The following is a 23,021-nucleotide window of genomic DNA, read 5'->3' as shown; positions in this document are numbered from 1 at the left end:
TACTGCCTCAGCCCATTCAGAATTTGTTTAGAGAAGAATATCAAATCCAGCCACTGCTGAAATCTGCGTTTTGTTGCCATAATTCAATTTGCATGATTGGCTCCCAAGCTGCAATTTTGAAATTCTCAATTTCAGCCTGTTTTTTGTCTCATGACGTACGAAATTCAATCATAAAGTGGTGCACTTCGAGGGTTCCCGTTAGAGCCGTTTACCTTCTTCATGAGAAATCTGAATACCGAGTTCTCTCTCTTTCTCTGTTTTTGTTTTTCCGTATTTCGGGATGTTGGTGTTATCACAACAGTGTGCACTAGCCAGAGCGGAACACTTCATGCTTGCTGCTTCTTAACAAACTCTGTCTGAATAAATATTATTTAGGCTTGGCAGACACATTTAGTGATAATTCCTGAGAACTTGAGAAGTGCACTTGAACTGACACATTTGGACCGGATTCCTTTTAATGTGGAATTTTCCACGTCAGATATTAACAGGACCCCTACATCCACCACAGAACTGTGGTCAAGGACTAATAGTTCATTTTATCATTGTGACACCCTGACCATGTTTTTTATTCCTATTCATAAAGAACGGGGATAGAAAGAGTGTGACTCACTGTTAGGCATTGGTTACAAGTTTCCAAGCCACAGAGTAAAGATGGAAGTTATTGTTTTGCTCACATAATATTTTAATTCAATATCTTTTCATTTTCTAATCTTCTTACCTGGTTAAAGTTCATGGAAAACTGGTGCCTATCAGAGCAGCAGTGGTCTCAAAGCAGGAAATAGCCCTGAATGTTGCACACATCTAATTCACAACACACACACGCAGAGCCAGTTTAGAGAGAGAGAGAAAGGTTACAACGTGTTGCCATACCCACCACACGACAAACCACCCAGATTGGGATCTGAGTGCAGCTGTACAACGGGTGACACCTCAGCACCACAGTGTGGCTGGAGTGCCAATTCTGCCACCAACCCCCAACTTTTCCCTGCAAGTTGGAGGACTTACTTGCAGGGCTGAATGCAGATTAACGTCATACCCAGGAAGGAGCAATTGCAGGTTAAGGGCCTTGCTCAAGAGCACAACTGAGTAGAGTCACTTCTGGCAATTTTGGGGGTTTGAACCAGCAACTTTCTGATTGCCAGAGCCGATCCCTAGCCCCAGAGCAACCACTCCATCCTGTAGTTCACCATGCATAGAGGTACTGCAATACCAGGTTGATACGTTTAGTGGATGGATTGAGCCCCCTATCTCCCTGTTCCAAAAATCTATTTAATACTTGGTCCTCACACAGAGGACCGATCAGCTATTAAACTTATAAGAACACAAATTACACTTTAGAGCTGCCAGTTAAATTAACCTGCAGTTCTTTGGAGTAAAAATCCAAATGCTTGGACTGAAACAAACACAGACATAGAAGGAGCATGCAAATTGAAATGGGACAGGCTTAGATCTGAACCCAGGACCCTAGAGCTGTGAGGCAGTAGCCCTAACCCCTGTGCTATGAAGTCATCCAGTGCAACAAGCACTTGGAAATGTTGAGGGCCCCTCAGTGACTGGTGCTTATGTCACTGCACTCAATTCATTTATATGAATTATACCTACTTTGCAGCTTTTCAAGATTAAAATTATATGAATTGCTGCCATAAAGGAATTTGATAGGCACCACATGCCTGGCATGCACCCCAAATGCAACTGTATGTTAGAGATTAAAACATCAAGACTGCAAAGAGAGAGAGAACAGAGATGGAATTTAGCTCAATAAAAGTAATATCACCCCCAGAGTCCTATTGATCATCACCCCTCACTTAAGGGGCAACATAGCAGAAAACAATTAAGACTATTTGAGATCCAAGTCAAACTGGAAGGGCTATACGTGACATACAAAAGGGGCCACTCAGACCTGCAAGGTACTCTGCTGTGCAGTGGTGAGCGAAACAACTGAATCAGCAGCAAAACGATTTGTGAAAAACTGAATTTGCAAAAGTCAAACTGAGTTTCACTTGGAGAGAAATGGCATAGCTTTGATACAAGAAGAAAGGTTGTTTAGTCACATGTGGACTGCATGCGTCTGCCTGTAATTTAGTATTTAAATGAAAATATCCACTGGAATCATTTCTTGTCACGTGTAGCCATTTTGTTGAACTGCCAGATATATTCTGATAGTATGATCCATACTTTTTGTTTTGAGGTGAGGTCAGCAGCGTTTCAAGTTATAAGAAAAAAGACAGTACAATGGAGCTTAAGGGGCAGCGTGTGGGTATGCTGTAGCGTGATGGATGCACTGATCACCTTGTTATAACTTCAGGGCATGTAATTGGACACCTGAATGCACCAACAGTATAAAATGGGGAATCTGAGTGGTACAGGGGACAACAGAATGGTTGGTGATTCGCTGGAATAGAAACACAAAGACAAAATTCAGGAGTGCAAGTAAAAGCACAGGCCGAGAGGAGGCAGTGTATGGAGCTCCAAGCGGTGTCCACGCTGAACAGTGGTCTTGGAGCAGGGACTTGGATTAACCCTCCCAGAGATTCAGGTAACGCATTTGAGCTTATGGGCGCCTCTCGACCAGTACCAAACAGGGCAGTTGGTACAGGAGTGGATCACCAGCTAGGAAGGCCGGCTTGGGTGAGTTGGCGAGAAAGAGAGAGAGAGTAGCAATAGACTTGCCATGGAGCCTAACTGGAAGCCTTTGTGCATTTCTTAACAAGTATTAAAATATTTATTGTTCATTTTTAATTTCCACAAAAACACTGTTTTTTATTATGGATTATTTAAGGACTTTATTTATTACTATCTGTCTCCACGGCTCCGCCCACATAGTAATGAAGCGGGACAGTGAGGAGGGCCCCATCCGGTTCCCTACTCCTGACCTCATACTTTCCCCTCCACTCGACCCACAGCCTCTGTCTTGGAATAGTGCTTATATTTCGCTCCTGCAAGCGAACCATGATACATAGCGCAATGAGAGAAGTCGCAAAATCAACTGGAATGTTCAAGCAAATTCTAGCAGAAAACCCAAGCTAAATCCGTTAAATAGGTCTCTCGTTTGCTAGTTAAGCAGAGGTTAGGAACACTCAGTTCATTTTATTTGGGTGTTACTTGTTTTAGTGAAACATGCACTTTACACTTTGGGAAATGGAACCTGGCTGTTGTCTCTCACTTGCTGCTGTGCCCATCTCAGTTTCGAACTACTAGGAGGTAATGTGGACAGTTTGGAGTCTGCTTTGAGCAGTCATGGAAATTGCAATCTTAGAGATGCATCTGAGACAGAATAGAAGGTAGAAGCTCCAGATTGCCTGGAGAATGCATATTATCAGCTTCTTTTTCAGGCATTAAGAAGCAAGAGTGAGCAGTTAGTTAGGTGATAGCAGTTGGAAGGGACAGTGAGATCTTCATGTGGAGAAAACACAGTGATGTTTTCAATGGTGTGTTTTATAGTGTTTTCATTTGTGGAAATTTGCACCAGGTCACATTTTTAAAAAACACACTGTGTTGCTCCTCTGTGATGTGAACGAGAGGCAATAACATGGTTTTACTGGCATGCAACATTACACAGATGCAGAAAAGAACAAAAAAGTGTGCAGAAGACTTTAGGGAGTAAAAGTCTTTGTTTTCCACCCCAAATAACACCTTAAACACTTTTAAGTGAGTTTTGTGTTTTGTAATTGCAAATTCACCTATGAATGTTAGTGTCAGTGGATGTTAGTGTTAATTTTGTCAAACTTCATTTCACTACTGGTGTGGCATCAGTGCTGGTTTTTCAGACAAGCATCATTGCTGTGCTCCTTGTTTTAGGGTGCATTTGAGAAGAACAAAAGGTTCAACTTTTACGTCTAGCGGATGTGAAGGAACCCATAAAGTACTAACACCATTAACACCAAAAACAAAGAAGACAATGAAGCTAAGTCCCATGCCCCCATCTTGACTGCCAAAACACTCACGCCTACAAGTTGTAAAATAATCCAACAGGCCAAACGTGAGGTATTCCCCAGTTTGGCTTACATGATGTTTTAAGGTGAGCCACTGGGGATCCCTGTGTTCATCCGAGGCGCCACCTATTGCATACATTGGCAACCAGCAATAAGAGTCTATGCAGTTAAAGTCTGTTTTCTTTTCCTTTTTTATTCACCTTGTGTGAATGTTTTCAGTTTCCATGGTTTCGGTTTTAGACATCCAGAAGTGTTTACGTTTGACTTCAGAGCCTGCCATATCAAAACTGTGAATTCAACATTGATCAGGTTTCTCTAATTGAACAAAAAAGGCCCTGTCTCGCAGTGAGACCACCACAGCTTTGATTACTTCCAAGACGCTGTCAGACTCTCGCTCTCTCAAACTCATTTCTATCAATTTTTTTTTTTTTGCAGTTTGGCATCGTTATAGAAAAAAAAGTCTCACATCATACATAAAGAAACTAAAATACTATTTACAAAAGTCTGTCGGCAAAAGTACAACAAGGAAAGCAATCTTTCTACTTCTATATTTTGTGTTGAAATTTTAAATTAAATTTGAGGATAGACTACTGCACCCTTTTACATGATATATAAAGGACATTCTAATAGAGTGGGTATATTCATGTGGACTTCCTCCCAATCCATCTGTTAAGTGAACTGGTGGTATTAAACTGCTTTTTAATGGGACTGAACACAGTCAATCCGTCCACTTTAATCAGAGTCATGGGAACTCTCTTTGTGGAGTGAGCACCAAATAAATTATTTTTCATCAATATTTCAAAAATTCTAGATTGTCTTAGTGTCAATGTGCATTGGAGTGTGTCCAGTGATCGTCAAAGGCTGACTTTCTCGAACCCATTTAGTTTCCAGTATTCATTACTGAAATGAACAGATTAACAAAATAAATCTGTAAATACTCTAGAGCAGTGGTTCTTACATTTTTTTCTCATGACCCAATTCTACCGTTTTTTTGTTTTTGAGACCCATAATCACCACCAAACTTCATCCTGGGTGGGGGAAGTCCCCCTTTGAGAATCCCTGTGAAACATCATCCTTAGGGGGTGGCCCCCCTTTGAGAATCATCTCAGATCGTCATTGGGGTGGAGGAATGAGGTCCCCCTTGGAGAACTGGCAAGTGGCAAGTGAGGCGACCACCCTAGGCACCTTGCCTAAGGGGGCCCCTGCTTTTCAGGTCTGCATGTCCCGTTCGACCAGATTTGTCAAGTTATATTCTCCAGTATAGACCAACCATGTCTCAAGACAGGCTTTGCGGTATGGCGATCCTATCTAAAGAAAAAGACATTGCAGCCAGATTAGACTACGAAGATTTCATTGACAACTTTTCTAATCAGAAGGCAAAAAAAGTGGATTTTCGTCTCTAAACCTGGAAACCGGTAAGAGATTTAATGATGACACCTCTATGTTAATTTCAAACGTCCCTGTTGAAACACTGAAACTTACATTTTATTTGTAGGCCATAAACATGTCTGAATATTAATGCACAAAAACATGTATCGCTAATGATAACCGGCTGACATGACACCAACATGAGTTATGACTATGACATCCTGCTTATCAAGACTCATAGTATACTTGCCATTAGGGTACTATTCTAGAAGAAACCCTGCTAATTTCCAAATGACACCACATCGCATTTTGCACCGTCAATTGTCATGAATTATCAATTGCACTTTTTTAATAGATTATATTGTTATATTTTGATAAAGTCCATATGTTATCTTAATAAAATGTAGCTGAATGCTGTAATGAGAAGATCTGGTGTATGTTAACATTATTTTTATTAAATTTGCACGCAAGTTTATACAGTCCACACATACTGGTAACAGCATTTGACCTAACCGGCCCCCCATTGGGTTGGTCAGCCTTAGGCCCCGCACACCCCTAAGGCCGTCTCTGGTTGTAACAGAACTATACAGTTTCCTTAAGCTTCTCATGGCAACCCATTACAAGACAATCCGCTAGCAGAGTGTGACCCTTTCCTATTGAGTAGTTTTATGAGTCAAGACTCTGCATGACCCAAATTCAGACAACACACGATTCATTTTAGTTTAAGAACCTATGCTGCAGAGGACTAACTAGGTGTTGAATAGAAATGATGGTGCTAAGAGATGGAGCAGGACCTTCTAAGGCCCTGAATTTAAGAGAACTATAAAGTCTGGCAAGAATAATACATGTCATTGTAGCAGAATATTGAAAGAAGGACTGTTAGGGGTAATAAAGCATGCAGTACATACCCATATAGTGCATGTTAATTCAAAGACACAGAAGCAAGAGGACATCAGTGTGCATCACTGGATAATTTTAATGAAGTCCCACAGCCCATTAAGTGGCATTAAGAGACTCCTGTGGACTCAGTTTGGGGCTCTGTTTTAGGTTTTGTTTTAAGTTTTTAGTCTATGGCCACCTGTGAGGGTTGCCTGCCCCTTTAAAGATGAGCTGGGGCCAAGAATTGCTTTAACACCTGGCACTGACAGAGGCAGCTCTACTAAGAAGGTTCTAGCAGTTGTAGAGGATATTTCTGACCAGAGGATTTTCCAGGAAGAGGTGCGAGGCTGGAGCATAAAGATCTCTACAATCAAGGGTCAAGAGCACAGGAGAAAGTGCTATTGGAGATAAAATCTCAGGGTAGGGGACATACTGTAAATAGGATGTCCCAGTGTTGAAGCATGATCATGTTGTTTGAATTTTATCTTGTGCTTTTGTCACTTCTTGCTTTCTCTTCCATGTTTCATTTAAAATAAAAGTCACCTTTTAATACAATTTGGCTTCTTTGTTATCCATCCTGGGTTCAAGAAACACAAAGACACATACAAATATATATTGTAACACATGAGTCACTTACTTGTACCCGAAACACAAGGCTGAGTCCACAGGGTTAAGGAAAGCCACTTCACTACATGCAGATAGAGCAAAAATATTGTGACGTTGTCAGTCGTCCTGCCTTGCCTCACTTCTTCAGCTTAGGAAACGATAGTCCTCCTCATTAGGTCAGTCCCACGGCTGCAGATCAGTGGCTGGGATTGGGTCATCCTGGAAGCAGGAGACAGAAAAGAAAAATCGAGCCAGGTCAGTGGCTAGATTAAAGTACTTCCTGTATCAACTCTTGGCCGATGGACGTCTTGTGCGGTGCGGCTGTGAACTCGTAGTTGCCTTGGTGATGCGGTGAACCTGATTTTGCCTCGTGGTGGACAAACAACTATCAATAGACGCATTACCTGCGCTTCATCACTGGGGGGTCTTAACAGGTCTCACAATATACAAGTTGAATCAAAATTATGTTAAAATGGTACAGCTATGTATATACAGTGGAAACTCGGGTCACGACCGTAATTCATTCCAAAACTCTGGTCGCAACCCTTTTTGGTCGTAACCTGAAGTAATTTCCCACATAGGATTGTATTTAAATGCAATTAATCCATTCCAGACCGTACAAATTGCATGTAAATATACTGTATTTTTCAAGAATTTTAAGCACAAAAATAGTTAATTATACCATAGAATGCACAGTGTAATAGTAAACTAAATGTAAAAACATTGAATAACCCTGAGAAAACCTTGAACAGAGAAAACTAACATTGCAGGAGTTGACGCTACACCCTTAGGAACTGCTCGCTGTAAGCACTTTTTTTAATAAACAACCAAGAAAAGTAACATTGTAGGAGTTCACTCTATACCCTTACGAACTGCTCGATGTAAACACTTTTTTTAATAAACAACTAAGAAAAATAACATTGCAGGAGTTCATGCTATACCCTTATGAACCGCTTGATGTAACACTTTTTTTTATTAAACAACCAAACAAGACAGCTAACCTTGCATGAGTCGAGTTCTGGCATGAAGAAAGTGAGCAGGAAGCTGGGTGGAGAGGAGGTTATAGTTTTGAGGTAGAGTCCATCTGCGCGATGCACGTCTGACCGAGAACAATGTAGTACAGGGAGAGACTGAACACGTGCGGAAATCATTGGCGCGTACGAACTGGAAGGGAAATGAAATAGCACACAATGAGTTCACAGTGAAAGCACACACGTCTGATCGAGAACAATGCAACACGTGTGGAAATCATCGGTGCGTACAAACCAGAAGGGGAAACTGGCTTGTTCGTCAACCGAGTGTGTGGTCATCAACAGATGCAAAAGTTTGGTGAACTTTTTTGGTCGTAACCCAATTTGTACGTGTTCAGAGACGTTTGTGAACCAAGGATCCACTTTACTGCACTTATATAAAATTTTTGTGGACAATTTTTGTGCCACATATGGTACATGTGTTGAACATGATGCCAATCAGGTTGAGACATTCCTGTGAATAATCTTGCACATATGAAGTATGTGTTGCGAATAAACTGTTTCTGCCATTCAAATGTTTGACTCACCCTGTATACACTTTTTGTGCTGAAGAGAGGTGCAGATTTAAGACAGTACAGTTCAGACTTTGTGGGTGTAGGTGTGCACTGTTGGGACGCCATGTGGCTCCAGAGTGTTTAATGAATCTGGCTGATTATGCGTACACATGCAAGTTCACTCAGCCCAGCCATTTCTCATTGACACTCCGCTAGTTGTTTTTGAAAGCACCTAGACTCAGAAGGATTAAAGGGCTCTGAGAAATCATGAGAAGGTTAAAGAATCAAGAATCAGTGGAGGTAAAAATTATTGTTAGGATAGGATGGAGTAAGAGAGGGAACAGAATCAGGCAGATCAAGCTGGTGTGGAGGAAAAGAGGCAAGGCAGTTGGGGTGCCCCAAGAAAAAGTGAGAGGAACTATAGTTCCTGGTTGGGGTCACTTCTGTTGAGCTTTGAGAGGAGAAGAAGTGGCCAATTGCTTTCATGGTCCCCGTACATAAGTATGTAGGGAGGACGAGGAATCCCAGTGGTGACCAACTGAGGTGATTGGGATAGGAGCTGAAGTTAGTTGATCATGCCTGCCAGCATCTTGGCTCTGCTTAGGAGACCAGTACAGTGAGCAGAGGAGACAGCTGGAGCTCAAAAAACAATATGAGAAAATTAAGCCAATTCTGACTCTGCTTTTATTCTAGATTTTATTGTGTTATAATTGGATTTCATTCTTAGAATTATAATTTACACAAAGATACTGTTTTTATTGAGTATTATTTATTGAACTGTGCTACACTTTTTGAATACTGTTGCACTTTCTGATTGCCCATGAATAAATTCCACCAGAATTGTTGCTTGTGTCCTCATCGTTCTAGTCTATATCAGTACATGACTATCAATGTCCCATAAAATGGGTGATGCCAAGGATGTGTTTACCTGGGCATCACACTTATACAATATACAAATTCATATTCATCCACCCATCTGTTCCTGCTTATTGCTTTTCCTTTTTCCATTTCAAAATCACCTATTGTGCCTATTGTGGCAGCACCGGTGCACAACTCAGCCAGATCACTCTAATGCACACACTAATGCTGGCTAACATCAGACCAGTGGAGAATCTCCATTTGGGCTACTTACTCTAGAATTCAACAGCGTAACCTGCTTTGATGGAGGTCTGTTGACTACAGGGCACACAGAACCTATTTAAAGCTGCCCGTTACACTCTATCCATATACTGTATTTGACCCTTTAGTTCATTCTTCTTTTTTAAAAGTTATGATTGCATGAAGTGCAGGACAAGAACAAGCAGGCTAAACAGACACACTGTCATTAACGTACGATCAATAAACAATTTGGCATTAACCCCACATGTTTCTATGTAGAAATAATCATGGAATTGACCATGATGGACTGGTCTGAGCAATTATGCACATTTGAAGATGTGTTATAGAATGAAAAGCCCCTGAGCATTAAAGATACTGATCATGTTACTAAACACTACAACTAAGGACATGAATTTAAGAAAGAAACAGAAAAGAACTGAGAATTGGGGGCATGTAGTTGAAGAGGATTTTACAGTAAGATCTCAAGAAATGTGCTGGATCTTGTATTGGGATAATTTAGGACTTAGCTTAATGAGCTGCATGGTTTACTCCTGCTCATAATATTGTTTAGTGTCTAACATGTAACAGTGAGCCCATAAGAATAAAGTAAGATCTAAAGGCAAAAAGGAAATACTGTAAGGTGGTAGCTCAAATATGTTCATGGGAATTTTCATTCTCAAACCTGATTAATCCAATTCAGGGTAACTTTGTGTTGCAGCTTCCCCTGGAAGTTTATTTGTAAAACAGCCAACCCCTCATAGAGCCTACTAAGACACATCCACACAATGTGGAATCTCTACTGAACCTAACACAGATGTTTGGGTTTGTAGGAATGCCGGAATTAAAATGCACAAAGGCTGAGAAAAAAAAAGCAAACTGCACAGAGAGCAAGAATTTGAACCAATGAGCAGTGAGGCAGCCTCAGAATTCACTGTGCCATCATGCCAACCTCATTTGCATGTCCATTTAAGAAGAAGAGTGAACAAACAGAAGTGTATTAGACATCTGCCAGGTATTCATGAAATGGGGTAACACGTAAGGCCAGAAGAGAAATGCTGTGAGGTGGTATCTCAGCCGTGTGCATGGGAATTCCATTCTCAGACTTGTTTAATGTAACTCATGGAAACTCTATGGTGCAGGTTATCCTGGCAGTACAGAGTGCAAAGCAAAACCCAGAGCTGGTTGGAGTGCCACTCCCTTATATGACAATGACATCTCTATTATTACTGACTGAGATATTGCTGTTGCGGCTTGAACATCTTGTTGGGCTTAAGGGGGCTGCTCTTAACTGGTTTAGGTCATATCTAACTGGTAGACATTTTTCAGTGACTTTAAATTCCTCTTTTTCGTCTACTGCTCCTCTTAAATGTGGTATTCCTCAGGGATCCATTTTGGGTCCTATCTTATTCTCTATATACCTTCATCCTATTGGAGCTATTTTCAGGAAATTTAACATTTCTTTTCACTGCTATACTGATGATACACAGGTTTATATTCCCTTCTGTAACTCTGCAATAAATCAACTGCACAACTGTCTTTCTGAACTAAGATCCTGGATGGCTCATAATTTTCTTGATCTGAATAAAAATAAAATGGAGGTGCTTATAGTGGGTCCATCAGCTAACACCCAAATTGGTCGTGGACTTCTCGGGAATTTCTCTGTCTTTTGCAAACCTCAAGTCCGCAATCTAGGTGTTATCTTCGACAGTAACCTCTCTTTTGAAACAAGTTAATTCTGTAGTCAAGAGTTGCTTTTTCCGGCTTCATCAATTAGGTAAGATCAAACCTTTTTCATCTTCTAGGGATCTTGAGACAGCTACTCATGCTTTTATCTTTTCTCGTCTCGATTACTGCAACTCACTGTATTCTGGGATTAGCAAATCCCTGATACATAGGTTACAATTGGTTCAGAATGCTGCTGCTCGCTTTCTGGTTGGGGCAAGAAAGTATCCCCTGTTTCCCCAATATTAGCTTCTTTAAGCTGGCTGCCTGTCAGTTTTCAAATTGATTTTAAAATCTTATTGCTAGTTTTTAAATCTTTACAATGGCTTGCTCCTGCCTATTTTTCCGAATTGTGTGTTTTACACCAGCCATCCACAGTGCTTAGATCTTCTGGTCAGTTGTCTCTTGTTGTCCCTTGTACCAAGTGTAAAACTAAGGGGGACAGGGCTTTTGCAGCTGCTGCTCCTCGCCTGTGGAACTCTTTACCTTGTTACATAAAGGAGTTGTCTACAATTGAACTGATCAAAACAAGATTAAAGACTCATTTCTATTCACTTGTATTCTGTGACCTTCAGTAATACTGATGGTTTCCTCATTGTGATTATGTAACATTACTTCTACAGTGAACCCTCGCTTATCACGGTTAATCCGTTCCAGACTCTACCGCGATAAATGAATTTTCGCAAAGTAGGATTCTTTATTTATAAATAGAATATTTTTGCAGTTAGAGTATAGAAAACCTGTTTATGACCTTCTAAATATGTTTTTAACATTATTAGAGCCCTCTAGACATGAAATAACACCCATTAGTCACCATTACACACGTATTACCCAATATATTAGACAAAATAAGAGATAATAAGACATATTAGACGTTACAAATATCATATTATTATTATTGTACTGTACTGTACATTTAATTACACACACACACCATTCTTACACACAACCACTAACCTATGAAGGCACGACCTCAGTAGGAGAGTCTTAAGGTGGTGTAGTATCTTCAGCAGGTGCGTCATTGCCTTCTTCTGCTGAAGCAGTACTAGGAGTAGGCAGTGAGTATCTGGGTGTGCGGCTAAAGAGCATTGTGATAGGCAGTTGCTGGCGCTGTTTTTTCATATGCTTGAGGAGGCTTTTGTAGGGTTCTATTGGTCCATCAAGTACATTCTGGAACTGCAATGCACGCATCATTTGTGGGTCCCATTCGTCAATCATGTCCTGTACTTCCTTAATAGCTCTCACGACTTGCGAAAGACGCTCAAGTGTAAGGCCAACTTCCTCCTCCTGACCCCCAGGAACCTCTGGCTGCTCTTCCTCCTCCTCCTCACTCGCAGATTTAATCATCTCCTCGTCAGTTAAGGGGTCCGAATGTGTCTCCAGCAGCTCATCCACGTCACCGCGGGTCATATCCACGAAACCTTCTCCTGTCAGCATGTGGGCTAGCCTAACTGCCTTATCCACTGCCGAGTTGCTTATATCATCTGGGGTGAATCCTCTGTAGTCGTGGACAATTTCAGGCCACAACATCTTCCAGCTGGCCTTCATGGTCTCTGTCTTTATGTCCTTCAATGCAGCCTGGATGTTCTTTAGACAGGTCACAATGGTATACTGCCACCAGTACTCCTTCAGCAAGAAGTTCTCCTCAAGGTTCATGCCTTCGACGAGGTGCTGCAGGGTGTTTCGCATGTAGAGGGCTTTGAACGCGCAAATAATGCCTTGATCCATGCGCTGGATCAGTGAAGTGGTGTTGGGAGGAAGGAACTTGATCCGCACACCGCCGTAGGATAGGTCTTGCACATGGCCGCCAGCATTTTCCATGAGGAGAAGGACATTAAACTCGAGTCCCTTCTCCGCGAGATACGGCTTGACTTGGGGGATGAAGCACTCGTGGAACCAGTCCGATAACAGCTGCTTCGTGATCCAGCTCTTGTTGTTGTGCATTCAATGCACTGGCAGCTGGTTCTTGTTTTTATTCTTCAGGGCTCTAGGGTTCTTGGCTTTATAGATAAGGGCAGGCTTGAGCAAAAATTCATCAGCATTTCCACACATAACAATAGTCACATGATCCTTATACACCTTGAAGCCATGGACCTTGGCCTCATCCTTGAAAATGAATGCAAAAGGAAGGCATTCTTTTCCAGAACAATCCTGTTTCGTCCATATTGAACACCTGTTGTGGATGATACTTGCCCTCCTCAAGGATTTTCTTGAACGTGTTGTTCATGTAGTCCTCTGCTGCAGGCTGATCAGCAGAGGCAGCTTCTCCGTGAAGAACGACACTCTTCAGATAATACCTCTTCTGGAACTTCTCAAACCAACCCTTGATCACCGTGAAATCCATGAACATTGCAGAAGAGGGTCCTGGTTGAGGTTTGTCCTTCGTAAAGCGCTGATAGAGCTGCCTTGCCTTCTCCCGGATGACCAGCGAATCCAACGGAATGTTTTTCTTGCGGCTGTCGCTGATCCAAACGGCTAGGACAGACTCCATTTTCACTATAAACTTATTACGAGTTGTCACGACGTGCTTTGCTTCCTTGTTGAAAGAGACAGTAGCCGTTACACGGATGTTCTTTTCATCTTTACGGATGGAGCGAACAGTAGACTCAATCAAGTTGTAATGCAGGGCAACCTCCATGATTTTCTTGCCATCTTTGATCATATCCAAGAGTTTCACCTTCTCCTGGATGGTAAGCATCATCCTCCGGCGCTTATTTTTATTGTCAGAAGGCTTAGAAAAAGCAGCACGTTTAGGAGCCATCATGGGGCTTAGATAAAAGTTCTCAGAAAGCGCATGCGTAGCGACGTAAGCGTGTATGAGAAAAAATCGTGATAGAGTGAAGCCGCGAAAGTCGAAGCGTGATACAGTGAGGGATCACTGTATTTATTATTTATTTTATTTATGTTCATTTATTTTATTTCTATTTATGTTATTCATGTTAATTTTATGTTTGTCTTTAATTCTATTACTGTAGAATTTGGCCACAAACTTTGGACACAGCATTCGTATGTTGTTTTAAATGTGCTTTATAAATAAAATTGACATTGACATTGACATTATATAGTATTTCCTACTAACACAGACCCAAACAAAGTGGAATTTCTAGTGAACCTAACCCAGCTGTTTGGGGACGTGGGGGTATCTGAATTAAACTGCACAAAGCCCAAGAGAGAGAATGTGGAAGGCATACAGCACAAGTATTTGAACCTAGAATGTGGGAGCACTGAAGCAACAGCACAAGCCACAGTGCCATTGTGCAGCCTCATTTGCACGTCCATGTATGAAGGAGAATGTACTAGGGATCTGCCAGGTATTCTTGATATGTGGTAACAGGTAAGGCCAGAAAAGGAATGCCGAGATGCCTCTGGCTATTACTGATTAGAGAACAGATACCCAGAGAGCAGGTCCTTTGAAATAAGACAAGTATATGGAGGTGCAATGTGCCTACAGATTGTCAGAGGGCAGTGTTGCATGCTTGCATCAGGACCCAATAAGTGAACTGAAGAAGGACATGAACATGGGCCCCGGAATGTGACTATAATGGACCAATCTGCAAGCACTCACTTGGTGTTATGGACAAGCAATTTAAGACTGAGGGAATCCAAACCGTGGATGAATGGTATAGTATCTCATCAGGCTTAGACATTTTTGGCAGGGCTTAGGCCAAAATAAGTGTCTGACTCATGGTTTTATTTTGGGTTTGAGTTATTCCTTTATTCATCATTCATCTATGTTTAAGCGCCACCCATCCACAGCGTTGTGTACCAATGTCACATGCAAAGGGAAGACTAGAATACATAAATTATATATCCTACCAACATGCAACATATCACCATTTATAGTGCCATAACAAACATGAATAAACAAAAATACATGCTATCATTTTAATTCATCAAAATCACAAATCAGCTTCATAATAATAATCATAGCTTCTTTAGCTACTCAAAGTACTTTACATAGATAGCAGGGAGCCACTTCAACCACCAACAATCCACTTATTGATGGGTCAGCAGCCATTTATGTCCCAGTACTCATCACACGTTAGCTAACAGGTGGTGAAGTGGTGATAAAAAGATAGCTATTTAGAGACGGGGATGATTAGGGGCTAGAATGGACTAGGCCATGGTGGGCAATTTAGCCAGGATACTGGGGAACACCACATTTTTTTTGATCATGCCCAGATTTCTTTTATGACTGCACAGAGCCAGTACTTCAGTTTTACATCTTATCAGAAGGACGGTGACAATTTTTACAGCTCAGTGTCCCTGTCACTGCACTGGGGTATTGAGATCTCACTAACACATCTTTGAGCAGCATCCCAAGTTTTTCATTTTTTGGATGGTTGTCCATACAAGTCAGGTCCAGATATGCTTAATCTCAGTTGGATTCCTTATTCTGAAGTGCGGATATCCCATTGAAGAAGCCAGATCACCAGCAATGGAATCCTGTGGCTTTTGTTAGAAGAGAGCCAATGCATTCAAAAAGACACTCCACACTGCTACATGGCCATCTTCAGCATACTTTTGTCATGCTCTGGTCCACTCATTAGCATTAGTCTGCAGGGAAGTAGATATATCAAGCCAAGCAGACCATTGCCATCCTTTCATCTCATCCTCAAAAACTTCTCAAAAATATGTATGTTCCTGACTAGTTGTGTTCTCATGGGACCTCCATGTCATTTAACAAAGCACAGTTTGCAGGGACTTAAATCAATCCAATTTAACTGCAAGATGCACTATTACCCAGACCGGACTGGGACAGAAGCCCAGTGTGGAGCTCACTCACAATTGACTAGTTTGGAATTGCCTCTCAACCTGACATGCATGGGAAGGGGATATGGAGAGAAATGTGTACATGGTGTACATGAAAAATCCATGCAGGCCCAGGCAGAAAGTATGAACTGTTGCTAACTGTTGCACCATCTCTACCTTAAATCCATCCTTTCCAGCAAATCTGGAGTTCTGCTGTATCCCATTTGAATTCTGTTTCTCGTTAAACACTTCTCTGCTTCTTAACTTTGACCACTTTTCAGAGATCTTCTTTCATTTTGATATTAAATAAGTCTTTTTCTGTTGATCAATTTTAAAAAAGCCAAATTAAATCCACAGTGATTCAATGTTGTGTAACAACAAAATGTCCAAACTTCCAAGGTGGCAAATACTTTTTATAGCTTACAGCATGCAAATTATACCTTATTTAGAATATTAAGTATAATCTCAGAAATCTATGTAAATGTGGGTAATCCTGAGAACCACTCGGGTTAGCCAATTTTGATGAGATACAGAGCATTAAGCCTGAATAACTGTCGGGACGGTACTCTGATGTCTTCTTATAAATAAAATTACATCATGCTGCAAAAAATAATGAATATTTATGAGTGGGGTGGAGCTTTCAACCAAAAAAAACAGCAGTGGCATATAAACGACAATCTGTAAAGCCAGTTTTAGAACAAAGTGAAACTAAACCATTAGTTGAATCGAATAATGATTATAATCTGAATTAGTCATAAGATATTGACATGGATGTTAAAACGAATGCATATGCCACTGTAGAATTGAACAGTTGTGATATACCTGGTGAATTTGGCACCTGTGGCTAAAGGCAAAATGATTGAGATCAAGTAGAAGGACAAGAAAGATATAAGCCCACCTAAGCACTGTCCATATAGCAGCAATTGTCAGTGTTTGTTTCAGGGGAAATGTGAAAGTCACTAAGCCTTGTGTTGTGGCAGCCAACAATAACACAAGGGATGCATCAGTTATACGGGTCAAACACTGACATTCTTCCCTGTCATGTGCAAGCAACAGATAAAAATATTATAAGAGAAGTGAGCACAGAATGCGAATCTCTGTCTTGATTGCGACTGTTTCAAAATCGGATCAGTAAAGCGGTAGACACAAGACATACTTTTTCTACTGTACTTCTGCTGATATTTTGCTATTTACATATTTCTGTTCTTCTTGTTGAAAAAATAAAGGTTTTTGGTTAGTGTTTTTGGGGGTAAATATTATTATTATAAGGAGACTGCATCTTCTGTTGTTGAATGTTGTACAAAAACAGAAATTGAAAACTTTCATGTTGGTGAGCACTCAGCAGATGCATTTTAGAAAGCCACGGCATTTCTGGGAACGCTCACTACCACTTCGCTAATTTGGAATCACCCGTAAACGCAACAGGCACTTATTTGGCTTACCTGCTGTTTCTGCGTTTGCATCCATACATCCATTCATGTATCCCCACATTATTTGAATCATTCAACAGCTTTCAAACTCCACTTAATGCAAATTGAATCTTTGAAAGACTGTATGTCTGTGTGTTGTACTGACACCCCAATTCGAAACTGGCTCCTACCTTGCCCTCAGTGCTACTGAAATCGGCTCCAGATCCTTGTAGCTCTTAAATTAGATTAAATGGATTCAGAAACAGATGATTAACTTTCCCCGTCATAATATCTGTGTGCCTATTCTGGATTTCCCTGTCTTTCTCTTTTAACTAGCAGTGGTATCCCAGCGGGTATGAGGGGAGCCTCAGCCTATAGACTGTATAAATAAGTGGAGTCTAGCCGTAGTTTTATATACATATATATCAAATGAGATAGGAAGGAGGTCGGCAGTAACATGCATCACATTTTACAGCATGTTTCCTCTCAGCCTTTTGCAGGAGTTATGCTGGCAGTCGTGGGCCTTTGAGGGCATTTATCAATTTGAGGGCCACAAGCCAAATGCTGAACTCAATTTTCTCACAATATTTTTAGAGCTGAAATGCTATCAGCAGAACAAATGCCTCTTTCATTGAGCTCAAGGAAATGTAAATTCCTTTAAAGGCTCAAAGATTAAATTATGTTCATCTGAGGGAGAGAGCAGGAGCGAGTGTGGGGGTGGGGTGTTGGGGGTTAGGGCGCCGCAGACAGGGTCTGTTTTAGAAGTCAGAAGGCCTCCTTTAAACCAGAGTAAAGTTCAATTAATTTGTCAGGGAACTGCAAACAGATGATTTCAATCAGCAGAGAGAGGGGGAGAGGCAGAGAGAAATGACTTCATCGCCTAAAAAGAGAAAGAAGAAGAAGAAAATAAAATAATAAAAAGTGAACTGAGAGCTAGGCTAGCATTTCCAGGCACCTGTAAGAATTTGAGAAGCATTGTGTCCTCATTTCTTACAGAACAGAAACAACACTTCTCCTTTTGGCCACCAAAAGTATTTAAATGTGCAAAAAAAAGTTGCTGCCCAGCTTTGTTCAGCAGCTCAGCTGAGGAAGGTTTGTTCAGAAGTGATAACCTTAGCACTGCCGCACATCCTGTTCTGCGAGCCAGACATTTTTCATGAATGGCCGGGCAGCTAAGGCCATCCCATTGGCTTAGCCAACTTCTGCTGGCAGCCAATCACAGGTGGAGAAAGGGGCATGTCTGGGAGGCACGTTGCATGCTACAACAGTCTTTTAAGACAACAGTTCCAATCAAATCAGCAGGCGTCTTGTTTCTCAGCACCCTGCAGATGGCTTTACACACACACACACACACACGCAAACACACACACACTCACAAGGAACATAAAGAGGATATGTGGTGTCATCATGCTACTCTTGAGCAAACATGCGGTCGGCAACAGCAAGCCAAAGGTCCTTCCTCTCCAGTTTTAGACTGACTGTTAGGATCTTATGACAGGAAAAACAGTTAAATAGCCATAAATTCCATTCTTCGCATGTGGCCGGCACTCAGGTTTCATTCAGTAAAACGCAGGGGAACCCCTGAGTTCCTCATCACTGCAGCTGGGAGGCAGGAAGGAAGATGAGGTTTTTACCCTCTCCTCTTTGACGCAGCAAGCACTTCGAATGCCTGTAGCAAAAGAGCCCACACTGATTAATTTATTTCTTTGTAGCAGCAGTCAAATAAAACCAAGAACTGTCTGATAGGACTTATTAAGTGGCAGACCTCCTCCTTTTACTTCAAGGAGAGCAGCACAATCTGCACCAGGCTGGCCAGAAAAAATGAAGTGTGCATTTCTGCAAAGACTTGAGTGACTCACACAGGATAGATTGGATGATTTTTTTTTTTTTTAGATTATTCTGCTTCAGAGGATTATTTTGCGTTCCTCTTTCTGAATGAGCTAGAAGCTGTAAAGTTTCCTTTAGAATAGGGTTTCAGTATTTGGCCTCCAAAGCCCAGTTTGTAAACTTTCAATTTATGGAAATATACTGGAATGGACAGCACTAAGCAGTGCTTACTCTTTCTGAACACTTCAGTGCTGATAGAAAATTGCAGTATTTCAGCTCTGTCACAATGTCTCATTTGTGTCCTGCCTTTGAATGGGTGCATTTTGATGTAAATATCTATTATGGGAAAAGCGCTATATAAATAAAATGTATTATTATTATTATTATTATTATTATTATAATGTATGTTGCTTACATAAATTTGGGGGATGAAGTTTGTAAAATGTGTGTCATACAGTATGTAACGGTTAAACATTTTTCTGGAAAAAATGTCCAAATCAAGCAGGCAATATACAATACAATACAATACAATAAAATTTATTTATTTATTTTTGTACAGCCCAAAATCACACAAGAAGTGCCGCAATGGGCTTTAACAGCCCCTTCTTTTGACAGCCCCCCAGCCTTAACTCTCTAAGAAGACAAGGAAAAACACCCAAAAAAAACCCTTGTAGGGAAAAAAATGAAAGAAACCTTGGGAAAGGCAGTTCAAGGACAGACTACTTTCCAGGTACTTTGGCAGTGCAGTGGGTGTCAAAAAAAGGGGTAAATACAAAACAATACACAGAACAGAGCACAAGTAATCCTCAATACAATATAATAGTGCAATAGAAATATTACAAGTACAGAACAAAATTGAACAGTAGATGATATCACATAATATGATTTGGATTTGTTTAGGGTCCTGGAGACCTCGGCCATCAAGCTGTCTCCCTCTATTGGCCATTCCACAGCTCAGACGGCACTGGGCCAGCCAATCCGATGAAAGGATACCTCTACTTGATGATTCCTGCGATTCTTCATCTGCGATAACTTTACCTTAGGCGGGCAAAACAACTTGTCAGGTAGTTAGTGGCACCAAGTGCCACATTTGAGTACTGATATGTCTGCAGTGTGGGCTATTATGGTGATTAGAAGGCTTTGATACCAAAAAATAACAGAAACAGTGTATATTCAGTGCAAAGAAAAAAAATATATATATATATATGTAAATATAATATATGCGGTGGGCTGTCGCCCTGCCCGGGGTTTGTTTCCTGCCTTGCACCCTGTGTTGGCTGGGATTGGCTCCAGCAGACCCCTATCACCCTATAGTTGGGCTATAGCAGGTTGGATAATGGATGGATGGTTGGAAATATAATATATGTTGTGCCCAAGTGCAGAAATGACAGGTCACAGAGCAAATGAAAAGTTGTTTACTAACTGTTTACTAACTGAAGTGCAAACAAAAATTACATTTCTGTGACAACAAAGCAAACATGAGCACAACAACAAAGTATCCAGTTCTTGTAAGTTGAATATGGGTCGTTTACTGGAGCTCCTTCTGGCGGGTCGCTCTTAGTGCAAATGGAAAGGGCGGGGCTAAGTGCCATCACTGGGTGGTTTCCTGGTGCTGCAGGGAGAGAAGTAGAAAAGAATATTAGCAACAGTGCCCCCTGGCGAGTTATCACATACCTTGATCGAGCGCATTAGGAGATCCATCGACATGCATGCAATGTATATATACAGAAACTAACAAGTAGAATGAGTGTAAATTTTCTGAATTTAAATTTTGAATTTGTTTTTTCATCAGTTACACTCCAGATTGGGCAGAGTGAAAACAATTCATTAAGAGACAGATTACCTTTGGCAGACAGTGTGTCTTAGGATATGTAAACCACAGTGTCACTAATTCAGCCTCCAATTTAATCATAATGAGTTTGTCAATACTGAAAAATAAGATATGTAAGTAGTTAACACTAATCTGTACTTGCAAAGCATCTGGAGGTGTTCATCATTGTGACCCAGGTCCATACAGTTCTATCTATCTATCTATCTATCTATCTATCTATCTATCTATCTATCTATCTATCTATCTATCTATCTATCTATCTATCTATCTATCTATCTATCTATCTATCTATCTATCTATCTATCAAAACACACGGGTGAAGATTGAGGATGTAACACAGCCACTAACCATGCTTTAGTTGTCTGTTTAAAATGAAGACCCAGGAAGGTTCACATCTGACCAAGTCTACCAAGCCTTATCCCTTTGGCTCTGGAGAGTATGTATTCATTTGCCCCACTGGAGGTCAGTGTTAATTTTGGAACTAGCTTCCAGGAAGGACAGAGCTCATGAACCTCGGGAGCGCTACAACTTTGAGAGTGATGCAACATGCCATCTGCATTACTTTTATTTGTTCACTTTTGATCCTTTTTGCATTAAAGACATTACACAGGAGTTTTCACAGAGGGTCAACTCTTCAGATGTCTATATATCTATTGTGATAATAGCAGCCATCAAGCCACAAAGAGTGTTGAGGAACCAGCAGGACTCTGTTTAATCTAGAGAGTAATGGCATAAAGGGGTCAAAATAAACTGCTCATGAGGGTGCTAAAATAGCGAAAACAAAGTTGTGCTTCTGAGCAGTCTGTCTCAGTGACTGATAGTCATCAAACTGCCTGTTTCCAGACCTTGGTGGTATTATAGTGCTGATTCCTGAAAGAAGTAGGTCCTAATGATGTGCACCTGGAAGTGACATCACTCATCTTGTCATCCCCTGAACTGCAGATGCAAAAAGAGGCTGTGTTAACACCCTTTTCGACTTGAGGTGGTATTGCTTACCATAACAGAGCCTTGAAGATGACTCCTACTCGTATGTGCCTGACACTGTCTATCTATATATTGTCAGACATAGTTGCACAGGGGGTGGTTCCAGGGCTCCTGTGAAGTTTCCATGGGAACACCAGACTCTTTCTCCTTTTAAACCTATAAAACCGAACAAGAATGGGATTGGCTCCAGCAGACCCCCGTGACCCTGTATTTGGATTCAGCGGGTTAGGAAATGGATGGATGAAGAAGGAATAGAAGATGTCTGACATCATTTCCTCTCTAAGCCCATGATGCCCAACTCTTTTCCTCCTAGGGACACACCAACCCAGAACACTGTGCTCATTCACAGACCCTGATCTGGAAGAGACAGAGCTCCTCTACTGAAACTACCTAAACAGGTGTAGGCCAAGGACCGTGACAGTCCATGATCACTTCTACTTGATTATTTTCTTCAATCAAGTTTTCTTTTTTAAATACGGTGTTGGTGGTGAGATATCCCAACCAATGGTGTAGTGTCCCTTCTCGTACACTGTCTCTCTGTCTATGAAACTTTGAAGCTAACAGATTCACAAAATCTTTTGTATGCTTCTTAGCCTTTATTGTGGAGGAGCCTAGCTTTTGATTTTTTTCATAGGGTTGGAAGTATTCATTTTAATGTGCACCTCCTATTAATTGTTATTAAATTATCTTGTCCCGTGTTAGACTAGTGTTTTGTCTAGGTATTGTTCTAGCCTTAACCCTAGTAATTACTAGGATGGGTTAAAACCTGCCCTGCAACCCTGCTCTGGATAAGCGGGTTAGGAAAATGGATGGATGGATTGGTGATTGGATGGTTGGCTTTATCTGAATTGCCCAAACTTTATCATAATATGCTGTGACATTAAAACAAAAAGATAAGGAATTAACCTGAATTCAGTCTTCTGGTTTCTTGAAAAACCCGTAGTTTTGAACCTAATTATAAAATTTGAGTCAAACAGTTTAAATTATTTGTTTATTAACAAGGGTTTTACTAAAGTAGGTGATTTTATTGATCAGACTGAGGCATGGTAATGAGTTAGGAATAAGAACTGTCTGGTTTTTCTTACTTG

The 23,021-nt window shown here is 40.9% G+C and overlaps 1 pseudogene; it reads right to left on the bottom strand.

The window, feature by feature from the left end:
* Positions 1 to 1,176: 1,176 nt before the first annotated feature.
* LOC120519616 lies at positions 1,177 to 1,351 on the bottom strand (annotated as a pseudogene).
* Positions 1,352 to 23,021: the final 21,670 nt, after the last annotated feature.

The sequence above is a fragment of the Polypterus senegalus genome, unplaced genomic scaffold, assembly GCF_016835505.1.
Source record: "Polypterus senegalus isolate Bchr_013 unplaced genomic scaffold, ASM1683550v1 scaffold_1798, whole genome shotgun sequence".
NCBI classification, from domain to species: domain Eukaryota; kingdom Metazoa; phylum Chordata; class Cladistia; order Polypteriformes; family Polypteridae; genus Polypterus; species Polypterus senegalus.
The sequence above is the reverse complement of the archived record's forward strand: the minus strand, read 5'-3'. Positions and strand labels throughout refer to the sequence as shown.